At 41.6% G+C, this 10,822-nt stretch overlaps 1 protein-coding gene across 1 annotated transcript in view; it reads left to right on the top strand.

The window, feature by feature from the left end:
* Window positions 1-219: 219 nt before the first annotated feature.
* ltb4r2b (leukotriene B4 receptor 2b) overlaps window positions 220-10,822 on the top strand; it is a 72,569-nt gene continuing 61,966 nt past the window's right edge. Inside the window, exon 1 of the mRNA XM_084327264.1 lies at window positions 220-414. The gene's annotated coding sequence lies outside the window, so the exon portion shown is untranslated. The remainder of the gene's footprint in view (window positions 415-10,822) is intronic.

Below are 10,822 nucleotides of genomic sequence, written 5' to 3'. Positions count from 1 at the left end.
GAGAGAGAGACAGAGAGACAGAGAGAGAGATGAGAGAGAGAGAGAGGAGAGAGAGAGAGAGAGGAGAGAGGGGGGGGGGAGAATGTACGGAGGGCACACCTCTCCCTCTGCTTTCCCAGCGTGTCGCAGCCTGTGGGTCAGCCCACTAGTATTTACTCTCCTAGGAGCTCAACTGGTAAACAGAGCCTTGTAGGAAAAGAAGGGACCAGGAGACGGACAGCGAGAGGAACCAGCGCAGAGAACGGAGAGAACGTTGGTACTCGTTTGTTTCAGCCTTGAGGTTCCGATCACAGGAAACACAGAGGTAGAGGAGGTCTTCTTCTCTTCATCACCACCACCATCATCATCATCATCATCATCATCATCATCATCATCATCATCATCATCATCATCATTCACCGAACGCTTGAAAAGGTGGGTTACACTGGTTTACTCTATTCATTTTCTTTCTCCATCCTCCTTGCCATTGCTAACATTTTCCCTCACCAGTGGCGGAAAGTAACTAAGTATTTTCACTCAAGTACTGTACTTAAGTACAATTTCGAGATACTTTTACTTTACGTGAGTATTTTCGTTTTAGGGAACTTTATACTTTTACTCCATTACATTTCAAATACAATATTGTACTTTTTACTCCACTACATTTATCTGAACCCATCAGTTACTAGATTTGACATAGAAAACATGGCAAAAATGTATGAAGATGATATACTTTCACATTTGAAGCCTGTCGACTGCAAGAGGACGTAATCAGAGCAGCATAACTGGACCACATACCACTTTAACATTAACCTTTAATCAGAGCAGCATGACTGGACCACATACCACTTTAACACAACCTTTAATCAGAGCAGCATGACTGGACCACATACCACTTTAACACAACCTTTAATCAGAGCAGCATAACTGGACCACATACCACTTTAACACAACCTTTAATCAGAGCAACATAACTGGACCACATACCACTTTAACATAACTTTTAATCAGAGCAGCATAACTGGACCACATACCACTTTAACATAACTTTTAATCAGAGCAGCATAACTGGACCACATACCACTTTAACATAACCTATAGAGGTCAATGGATCGAGGGTTGAACGCTCCCAAGCACTGGAACACACAAACGTTATGTAGAATGCATAGTTTTACTTTAGATACTTAAGTACATTCAATAGCAAATACTTCTCTACTTTTACTTAAAGGAAAACTCCAACATTTTGGGAAATTAGCTTATTTGCCATCTACCCTGGAGTTAGACAAGAAGATACATACCTTTTTTCTTCACTGTGCATGCAGTAGGAGTAGGAAGACGTGCACCGTTATCCTAGCTTAGCGTCAGTCACTGGAAGTAGGTTCCTCCATTAGCCTAGTTCCCAACGTCTTCCTACTCCTACTGCATGCACAGAGAAGAAAAAGGTATGCATCTTCTTGTCTAACTCCAGGATTCCCAAAATGTTGGAGTGTTAAGATACATACCTTTTTCTTCTCTGTGCATGCTGTAGGAGTAGGAAGCCGCGCACCGTTAGCCTAGCTTAGCGTCAGTCACTGGAAGTAGGTTCCTCCATTAGCCTAGTTCCCAACGTCTTCCTACTCCTACTGCATGCACAGAGAAGAAAAAGGTATGTATCTTCTTGTCTAACTCCAGGGTAGATGGCAAATAAGCTAATTTCCCAAAATGTTGGAGTGTTCCTTTAAGTAGAATTCGAATGGAGGACGTTTACTTTTACCAGAGTACTCATTTATCTGGGTATTTCTACTTGTACTTGAGTAAAGGAACCGTGTACTTGTTCCAACACTGTCCCTCACTAACGTTATCTCCCACCAACACTTTCCCTGGCTGTCAGTCTGTCTCTCCATTGTATTATAGGGAGTCGCTCTGTCTGTCTGTGTGTTTCTGTCTGATGTCTGTTTCACAGGTTTACTCCTCACTTATTTATTTGTATTTATTCATTTACTCAGTTAATTTGATCAGGGACAGTGCATATCAATCAACAGTTATACATTTATAAATTAATTAAAAAAAAAATTAACTGTAAATATGCCAACGTTAGCACGGTTGCTAGTTTTCTCTTTTGATATTTCTATTGGTTTTTTTAAAGATTTTTCACATACAGTTACTTACATTACCAAACACACATTGGGACAGAAGGGGGGGGGGGGGGGGATTCCTCCAGTTCATCTATGCCGTCATGCCAGCAAAAACAGATCAAAAGGAAAAACAAGCAAAAAAAGGAAATCTAACCCAGACAGGCACTGCACAGTACTGCACTTGCCTCGAGCCCATTCACATGTAGGCATACATATATATATACATATATTATTTTTTTCTATCCAAAGTCTGTCCATACAATGGGGCATTGGGCCTTTAGAAGGATCTGAAAAATTGTAGCAGGAAATAGTCCAATAGTGGGGCCCACACATCCTGAAAGGAAGCGTCGTTGCCTCTATGCATTGCAGAGAGTCTTTCATGGGGTAGCACACCGAAGATCTCTCTGTACCACATCTGTATGGATGGAGGCCTATCCTTAATCCAGTTTATCAGAATGCATTTCCGGGCTGAAAGCAGAAGTTTATCAAATAGTTTGAATTGTAAGGGTGTCAAATTAATTTCCTTTGATGGGAGTCCCAGTAAAAAAGCTCCTGGATCCTTCTTTATTTTCACCTTGAAAATGTCGCTCAACTCACGTGCCACTTGGCCCCAGAACCTGGATATACACTTACATTCCCAAAAGTAGTGATAGTAGGTGCCCAGATCTGTTTGACATTTCGAACATAATGGAGATATTGAACGGTCCATTTTGTTTAGTAACACAGGTGTGATGTGTAATCTGTGAAGAATTTTATATTGTGTTTCTCTTAGTCTGTTACACGTATAAACCTTTTTAACTGAGTCAATGGCCTCCTGCCAGTCGTCTTCAATATATTCACTGTTAAAATCTCTTTCCCATTTGCGGATGGTAACTCCTGTGAGTCCAGTGAGTACAGCAGTGAGTAAACGCTGAGATGAAATGTGATACCTTACTACAGTTGGATAAGAAGTTCTCTGTTTTACTGTAAATGGAGCCCATTGGCGTTGGCAGCTGTAGTGAGTTAATAAAATGTCGTATTTGCAAGAAACCAAAAAAAAAATTCTTGGGAGGTTAAATTGTGTTTGCAGTTGCTGAAACGACATCAACACACCATCCCTAAACAGATCCCCCAATACACGAAGCCCTAGTGAGTGCCAGGTCTTAAAGATGGCCTAACTGCGCCCAGGTCCAAATTCATGGTTGCTAGAGATTGGTATTAGCAATGATCTTAGGTCTCCTCTCCCTGTGTAGATGGTAATCTGTCGCCACACTCTGATAGAGTTATAGATAATTGGATTGCCTCGTATCTCCCTATGAATCTTATCTTTATTACCGGTTACCAGTGCCCATAGTGAGTTTGGTGAGCAGCCCCACGAGTCCACACAGTTCTTATTGTGTAGATAGGCTTGTAACCATTCCCAGATGTAACGAGCGTGACAGGCCCAATTATAGAAGAGTATATTTGGCATGGCAAGGCCTGCTTTACTGGTTGGTAGCTGCAAGATTTTAAATCTTTGCCTGGGTCTCTTTCCATGCCAAATGAACTTAGAAAAAGCCTTCTCCAGATCTTTAACATCTTTTTTGGATACCCATATGGGAAGCATTTATAAGGGGTATAGAAGGCGGGGTAGAATGTTCATTTTTATTAGACTCGCCCGTCCCATGACCGATAGTGGGAGGTCATGCCACCGTTCCAGATCTCTCTTAACCGCTGTGGTGACTGGGGCCAGATTCAGACGTGCCATATCTTTTAAGTTGGGAGAGACTTTAATGCCAAGATATGTGAATCCTGACGTAGTCCATTTAAAATGAAAATTATCTGGGATGTCTGATTGGGTCAGGGTTCCTAGTGGCATTGCCTCAGATTTACTTTGGTTAATTTTGTAGCCTGAGATAGCGCCGAAGTCTTTAACAATTGACAGGACAGTAGGCACTGACCTCTTCGAGGAGGACAGAAACAGTATAATGTCATCTGCATATAGAGCTATTTTGTGGGGGGTGCCCCCTGTCGTGAGTGAGACCCCCTCAATTTCATGATGACACCGGATAGCCTCTGCTAGCGGTTCGAGTGCTACGGCAAACAGTAATGGGCTTAGGGGGTCCCCTTGTCTTGTGCCTCTTGCCAAGGGGAAAGGCTCAGAGCAGGTACCATTGGTAAGGACACAGGCCACGGGAGAGTGGTAGATGGTTTGAATCCACTTAAGGAAATCCCCTCCAAGTCCATATCTCTCCATGACGTCGAACAGGTACCGCCATTCTACTGTATCAAAAGCTTTCTGCGCGTCGAGTGACACTGCTAGCGCTTTGTGTTTCAGCTGATTAGAGTACTGTATAACATTCAGTAACCGCCTCACGTTTGCAATGGAGTGTCGGCCTTGTACAAAACCTGTCTGGTCTGGGTTTATTATCAGAGGCAGCAGTCCCTCTATCCTCCTTGCTAATAATTTGGAGAGTATTTTACTATCCACCGCTATCAAGCTATCTTTTTTAAGGATGAGAGATATATTAGCCAAGTTCAGAGTTTGGGGAAGACTGCCTCTTTGTAATGAGTCTGCATACATCTCTCTCAGAGGTCCGACTATAACCTTACTCATTTTTTTATAGAATTCTGGGCCATAACCGTCCGGGCCTGGGGCCTTACCCCCTTTAAGGGTTTTTATCGTTTTGAGTATTTCTTCCTCTGTTATATCTTTACAGAGAGACTCTCTGTGTTCTTCAGATAGTGATGGAAATGTTATTTTATCAAGAAAGTTTTTCCTCTGCAAGTCAGAGGTTCCACACTCTGAAGAGTATAACTTTTGATAAAAGGATTTCATAATTCTATTTATATCCTTAGAGGTGTGATGGCTAACTTCGTTGTCATCTTTGAGGGAGGTTATTGTGTTAGAATTCTGTTTACCTTTAGCCAGTCGAGACAAAAGTCGACCTGGTTTGTTTCCCGATTCATAGAACTGGTGCTTTGCAGCGTAAATGGTGGACTTAGCTTGTTTTGTCAGAAGTTGGTCTAGAGCTGAACGGGCGGCATCTAGTTGTTTTGCCAAATTATTAGCCCAGGAACGTTTACATTCAGATTCCAATTTTAAGATACATTTTTCAAGTTCCAGTTGATTTTTGATGGCCTCTTTTCGTTGAGCCGAATTGTACGAGATAATACAGCCCCGGAGATATGCCTTTGCTGCCTCCCATAATGTGGAGGGGCTCATCCCGGGGGTTTTGTTTACCAAGAAGAAAAACGTCCATTTGTTAGTAATATATTCCAAAAACGGGGGGCTGCTCATCAAAGAAGGATTCAAACGCCATTGTCTACTGGCAGGGTCCCTATATGGCATGTGGAGAGTCAGGCTAACTGGACAGTGATCCGACAGCGTCTGTGTGCCTATTATACACTCCTTAGTCCTATCCAATATCATTCTAGATGTCAGAAAAAAATCGATTCTAGAGTACACCTGGTGAGGTCGAGAGAAAAAAGTGAAGTCTCTTGTTCTTGGGTTGAGTACTCTCCAAACATCAAATAGCTCCAAATCATTACATAGCTCTCCAAGTCTGACACTTTTACGAGACGGGGTAGGTCATGGGGTTGACTGGTCAACATTTGCATTGGGAGCGGAGTTAAAATCTCCCCCAATGATGGTGTAGTTAATTGAGAATGCAGATATTGCAGACAGTAATTTAGAGAAAAAGGAGGCCTCAAATACATTAGGAGCGTATACACAGCCCAGAAGGATATGTTCACCATAAAGGAAACCTGATAGCAAGACATATCTCCCTTCATCGTCAGACACCGCCTTTTCTAGGGTAAATGGGAGATTCTTATGTACAAGAATAGCTACTCCGCGGCTTTTTGTATTGTAAGAGGAGTGATATACCTGGCCTACCCAGTTACGCTGTAATTTCATATGTTCTATGTCAGACAGGTGAGGTTCCTGTAAAAAGGCTATTTGACATTTTTCCTTTTTCAGATAGGACAATATTTTTTGACGCTTGACCACATTATTTATACCCTTCACATTGAGGGTTATAATATTAAGATCACTCATGTCAAAAACTAATATAATACATAATGTATTGCATGAGTGCGTACTGGGAGCCTATTGAAGCTAATGTGGGCAGGTATCTAAATGGCTGGAATAAGGAGGAGGTGAACGGAGGGGAGAGGGGGTGAAGTACATAAAACAAAATAACCCTACTGTCTTGTACAGACGGGTTACACATAAAACACATAATGGATGGGCTAAAATGATTAACATCGTTCCAGTGAAGCTGAGAGGAGTCCCGCCGCAGGAGAGTAAAAGGCCAATCTACCGAGTGATAAAATCCCTACAGAGATCGGCCCCTCTCCGCACACCCCCCCCCATCCCCACACCGCCGTATCAATTGGTAGTAAATAGTTACAGAACCCAACAGTACTGGAGCTTCACTCCTTGTCTGTAGGTGTAATTTCAATCAGATATTTAAAGATAATATAGGCTACTCGCATCCGATAATTTGACCAAAAATAGTATGACCATTTTCTTCTCTGTTTAATCCCTCTTATTTATTATTACCATTATTTTTGTCCACATATTATGGCCCTTATGGAGTTAAAGGACAAATTGCAATCAGGAGAAGAGGGGGGGGGGGGGGGGTATATAATAATAATAATAATAATAATAATAATAATAATAATAATAATAATAATAATAATAATAATAATAATAATAATAATAATAATAATAATAATAATAATAATAATAAGACAAAGATAGTTGTACCACTGATCTATAATCATGATTTTGAATCCATTGTTTGATATCTGAAGGAGTTAAGAGTATTTAAACCATAAATCACATGACTAAAGCATATCATGAAGCTGTATAGCCCATATCAGATAAAGTGATACAAATTAAATTAAAAGAAAAGAAGAAGAAAAAAAAGAAGAAGAAAGGCGGGGAGAGCCCGGGAGATTATGGTGACTATAAAAAAATTATCATCATAACCATGAACTACTGTAGCACTCCATAGGTTATAGATATGCTTGCCATATAGTTTTATCCAGACTACTCCATTCCAACTTGTTACAAAGGGTCAGATTAAACCGAATATATGTATTTATTGATTGATATATATTGCATAATATTTGTATATCGTTTGATATCTCTTGTGTATTCTTTGTACATATACACGGAATATCCCTTTAACCTACTACAGACCATAATATTTCGTTCTCTTATTGGATGGCGTGCCACCAGCGCCAGTGTCTTACCCCCAGAGTCGAGTTCAAAGCTACCGTCAAGACATGTCTGTACATGCCCGGTTTTGCCCAAGACTACGAGACAGAAATGAGGTGGGCACTAGTTTATTCCCCGTACATATAAATATGGCGCAGGTGAATACAGAAGTAGTTCAGTTCAGTTCAGTTCAGTTCAGTCTTAGTAACAAGTTGAAGCCTCACACTACGATACAACGTGCTGTGAAGTGGGTCCGTATTGCCCCAAAATAGAGTCTTGTCTTATCCTAATACGTTTGTTCAACGTATCGTTCGCTCCTTACTAGTAAGCCTTCATCACGAGTCAAAGACCAAGTGAAGTGAGCAACTGTGCGTCTAAATAGAGCACTTATAGCCGCGTGCGAATAGGATAGGAAAGTATCAGAGCTTGGTTGAATAACGTCAAGTTCAATTTAGTTAATGTGAAGAACCGCGCACCGGAGGATCTACACCGGTGAATGCAGAGCCCCTCTCCGGCTGGATTATTATTCTTATTGCTTTGAACCAGGCTGTTGGATCGGATAAGAGTCGTCTACACCCACTGCTGTGGGATCTACCGTGAGGAACATCATTCGAGCCCGTCTCTATTGGAGAGGCTGACCGGCTTCCACCTGTGCTGCACGCATACTGGGATTACAGCGGCTGCCTTTCGTCCGCTGATCCAGGGAGTAATACCGCCTCCCCGAGCAGGAGCTTATTGAGTCCCCGTGGAACCAGACTTTGCATTAGAGCATTTGCTCCCCCTGCTGGCTTACAACCGGTAGGAACCCCCCTACCAGTATCCCCTAGATATAATTCCTAATATTCAGGTTGTATTCTTATCTCATGCGTAACCAGAGAATGGACATTCCTTATTGATTTGCCTACGCACATTCCTTTGCCTTATAAGCGTATTCAAGTAAAGTATATTATGTACTCTTGCTGCTAATAAATACTTAAATCCAGATTGTGTGGAAACCGTATCATTGTGGGGAAGTGTTCTCATCATATACTCGTGTACGGTATGGCCAGTATAATGTACATAAGACGGTAGTGGTTTAATGATACCATACTTGATTAATACAGTCAGGGAATTGTACCCCTCAGTTACACAACTCATTGTGGGGGTTGGGGGAGCCCCAATATTTGTGTGTCTGAAATCAAAGCTGGACATTTCAATCATAAAAACTAGTCTTTTAATACATAATAACCTATACCAGTATAATGTGAAGTGTGCCAGTAAAAAAAATGGGGAGGAAAAAAACAAGAAAAAAAACAAGCAACAAAACTAGAGAGAGAGAGAGAGAGAGAGAGAGAGAGAGAGAGAGAGAGAGAGAGAGAGAGAGAGATAGAGAGAGAGAGAGACCTCAGTCCGTTCTGCATGAGCGCATTCCATCAGTCCGATCCATGTTTAGGGTGGGCAGTACCTTTAATCCACGCCTTTCAGAAAGTCTTCTGCTTCTTGTGGGGTCTTGAAAGAGTGGTCCTCGCCGTTGTGTGTAATAGTTAGTCTCGAAGGGAAGCGCATTTTAAATCGTATCCCTTTTTTGATGAGCTGATCACACACAGTGTTGTATTTACGTCTTTCCATCCTGGTCTGATAGGAGATGTCTGGTCTGATCAGAAGTTTATTGCCCTCGTAGTTCAGTACGCCTTTCGCCCGTGCTGCTGTCGTAATTCGTTGTGCATCTCGCATAGTTTGAAATTTTATGACCACAGGTCTGGTTTTATCAGGCTGGATGTCTCCTGCAGCCCTGCGACACCTGTCAATCTTCACACTGCCTTTTTCTGTATCGATATTAAGCAGAGTTGGAAGCCAGGTCTCGAAGAATTTAACAGGTTGTGTGCCCTCTGTCCCCTCTTTCAAACCCATAATATAAAACGCTTTCACGTCGGCTTTGATTGTCGGCATCTTCCGCCTGTTGTTGCAGAGTCGTCACTGTTTTTTCCAGCTTTTTCAGTCTTGATATTGTCTGACAGTCGGCTATTAAAGCCCTCCAGTGTTGCAGTCAGGGCAGTAAGCTTTAAGTCCATCAGGGCACTTATCTTTTCAGTCACATCGCGAACCACACGGGCAGCGATATTTTCCCATTGACTTTCCTCGCCGCGACCACCCGCAGCGCCAGGTTCAAGTTCAACTTCGGCGTCGTCCTGTTTGTTTGTCGCTGAGCGAGTTTCAATTGCGGCGCGTCCTTGTCCTTTCTTCTTCTTTTCCTCGTTGGTTGACATTATTAGGGTTACTTCAACTCTACCATGGATTAAAACTTTGTTGACTATAAGTAGTGTTTAAACTAACATTTTCTCGGTGGGGTTTGGGGAGAACAGCAGAAGCGTCTCTCATCACCGGAAGTGGTCACCGGTTGCTAGTTTTCAGTTGTAGTCCCTGGGCTAGATGTTTAAGCCAGAAAAGAAACAGAAAAATAGAATGGCATTAACCCTTTCACTACCACACTACCAAAGGGTTAACCCTTTCACTACCACACCGTCTGTAGTGTGGTAGTGAAAGGGTTAACCTTCTGTATAGTGTGGTAGTGAAAGGTTAAAGCTAATATTAAAAACAATTTAAAACATATTCTGTTTACTCACTGACTATAACTTCATCCTGGGAAATACCAGCAGATCAAAGAGCCATGTTCTTTAGCCAAACTTCTATCGTGTAAAAGTAAAATACTCTGATAGAGTAGTAGTGCTGTGGTAAAAGCACTCCGTTTTAGAATTCAACTTAAGTAACAATAGACAATTATTTGACGTTGAATGTACTTAACTATAGAAAGTAAAAGTACTCAGTACTTCAGAGTTGACCACTAAAGGTTATGTTGAAGTGGTTAGTGGTCCAGTAATACCTGCTTATCGCTTCCACTTGAAGTTGACGTGCTTGAAAATCTACTTTTCACACGTGCCTGAAAAACGTACCTCGTAAATTGCGGCAGGGTTCAGATCAATGTAGTAAATAAGGTAAAAAACTACAATATTTCATTGCAAAAAGTACAACATTCCCATAAAATGGAAATCCTCAAGTGACGTACAAGTAACTCAGAATTGTACTTTAAAGGAGCACTTTAACTTTAACCCTTTCACTACCACACTACAGAAGGTTAATCATTGCACTACCACACTACAGACGGTTAGTGTGGTAGTGAAAGGGTTAACCCTTTGTCGTGTGGCAGTGAAAGGGTTAACCTTCTGTATTGTCACAGTGAAAGGGTTAACCCTTTTGTAGTGTGGTAGTGAAAGGGTTAAACAATGCTGGTTTATGTTGTACATAATCTCACTCACATCCAAAACTCTAAACAGTCCTGCACACATGAATCTAGTTTGACAGTTATTGTGAGTATATTGAGAACATGAATATGGCCACCAGTGATTGAATCATTGATTGGATGTTGAATGAATGAATGAATGAATGAAAACTTTATTTAACAGATTGCAGAATGGGTACAATACAGTACGGCTCAATACATACAATTGTTAAGGGGATGCAGACCTGAGAAAGACGTTTGTCTTGTTTCCATCAGGGTCCCCCA

This window comes from Notolepis coatsorum (assembly GCF_963971535.1).
Source record: "Notolepis coatsorum genome assembly, chromosome: 13".
NCBI classification, from domain to species: domain Eukaryota; kingdom Metazoa; phylum Chordata; class Actinopteri; order Aulopiformes; family Paralepididae; genus Notolepis; species Notolepis coatsorum.
Note: the sequence above shows the minus strand (reverse complement) of the source record. Positions and strands in the feature narration are given on the sequence as shown.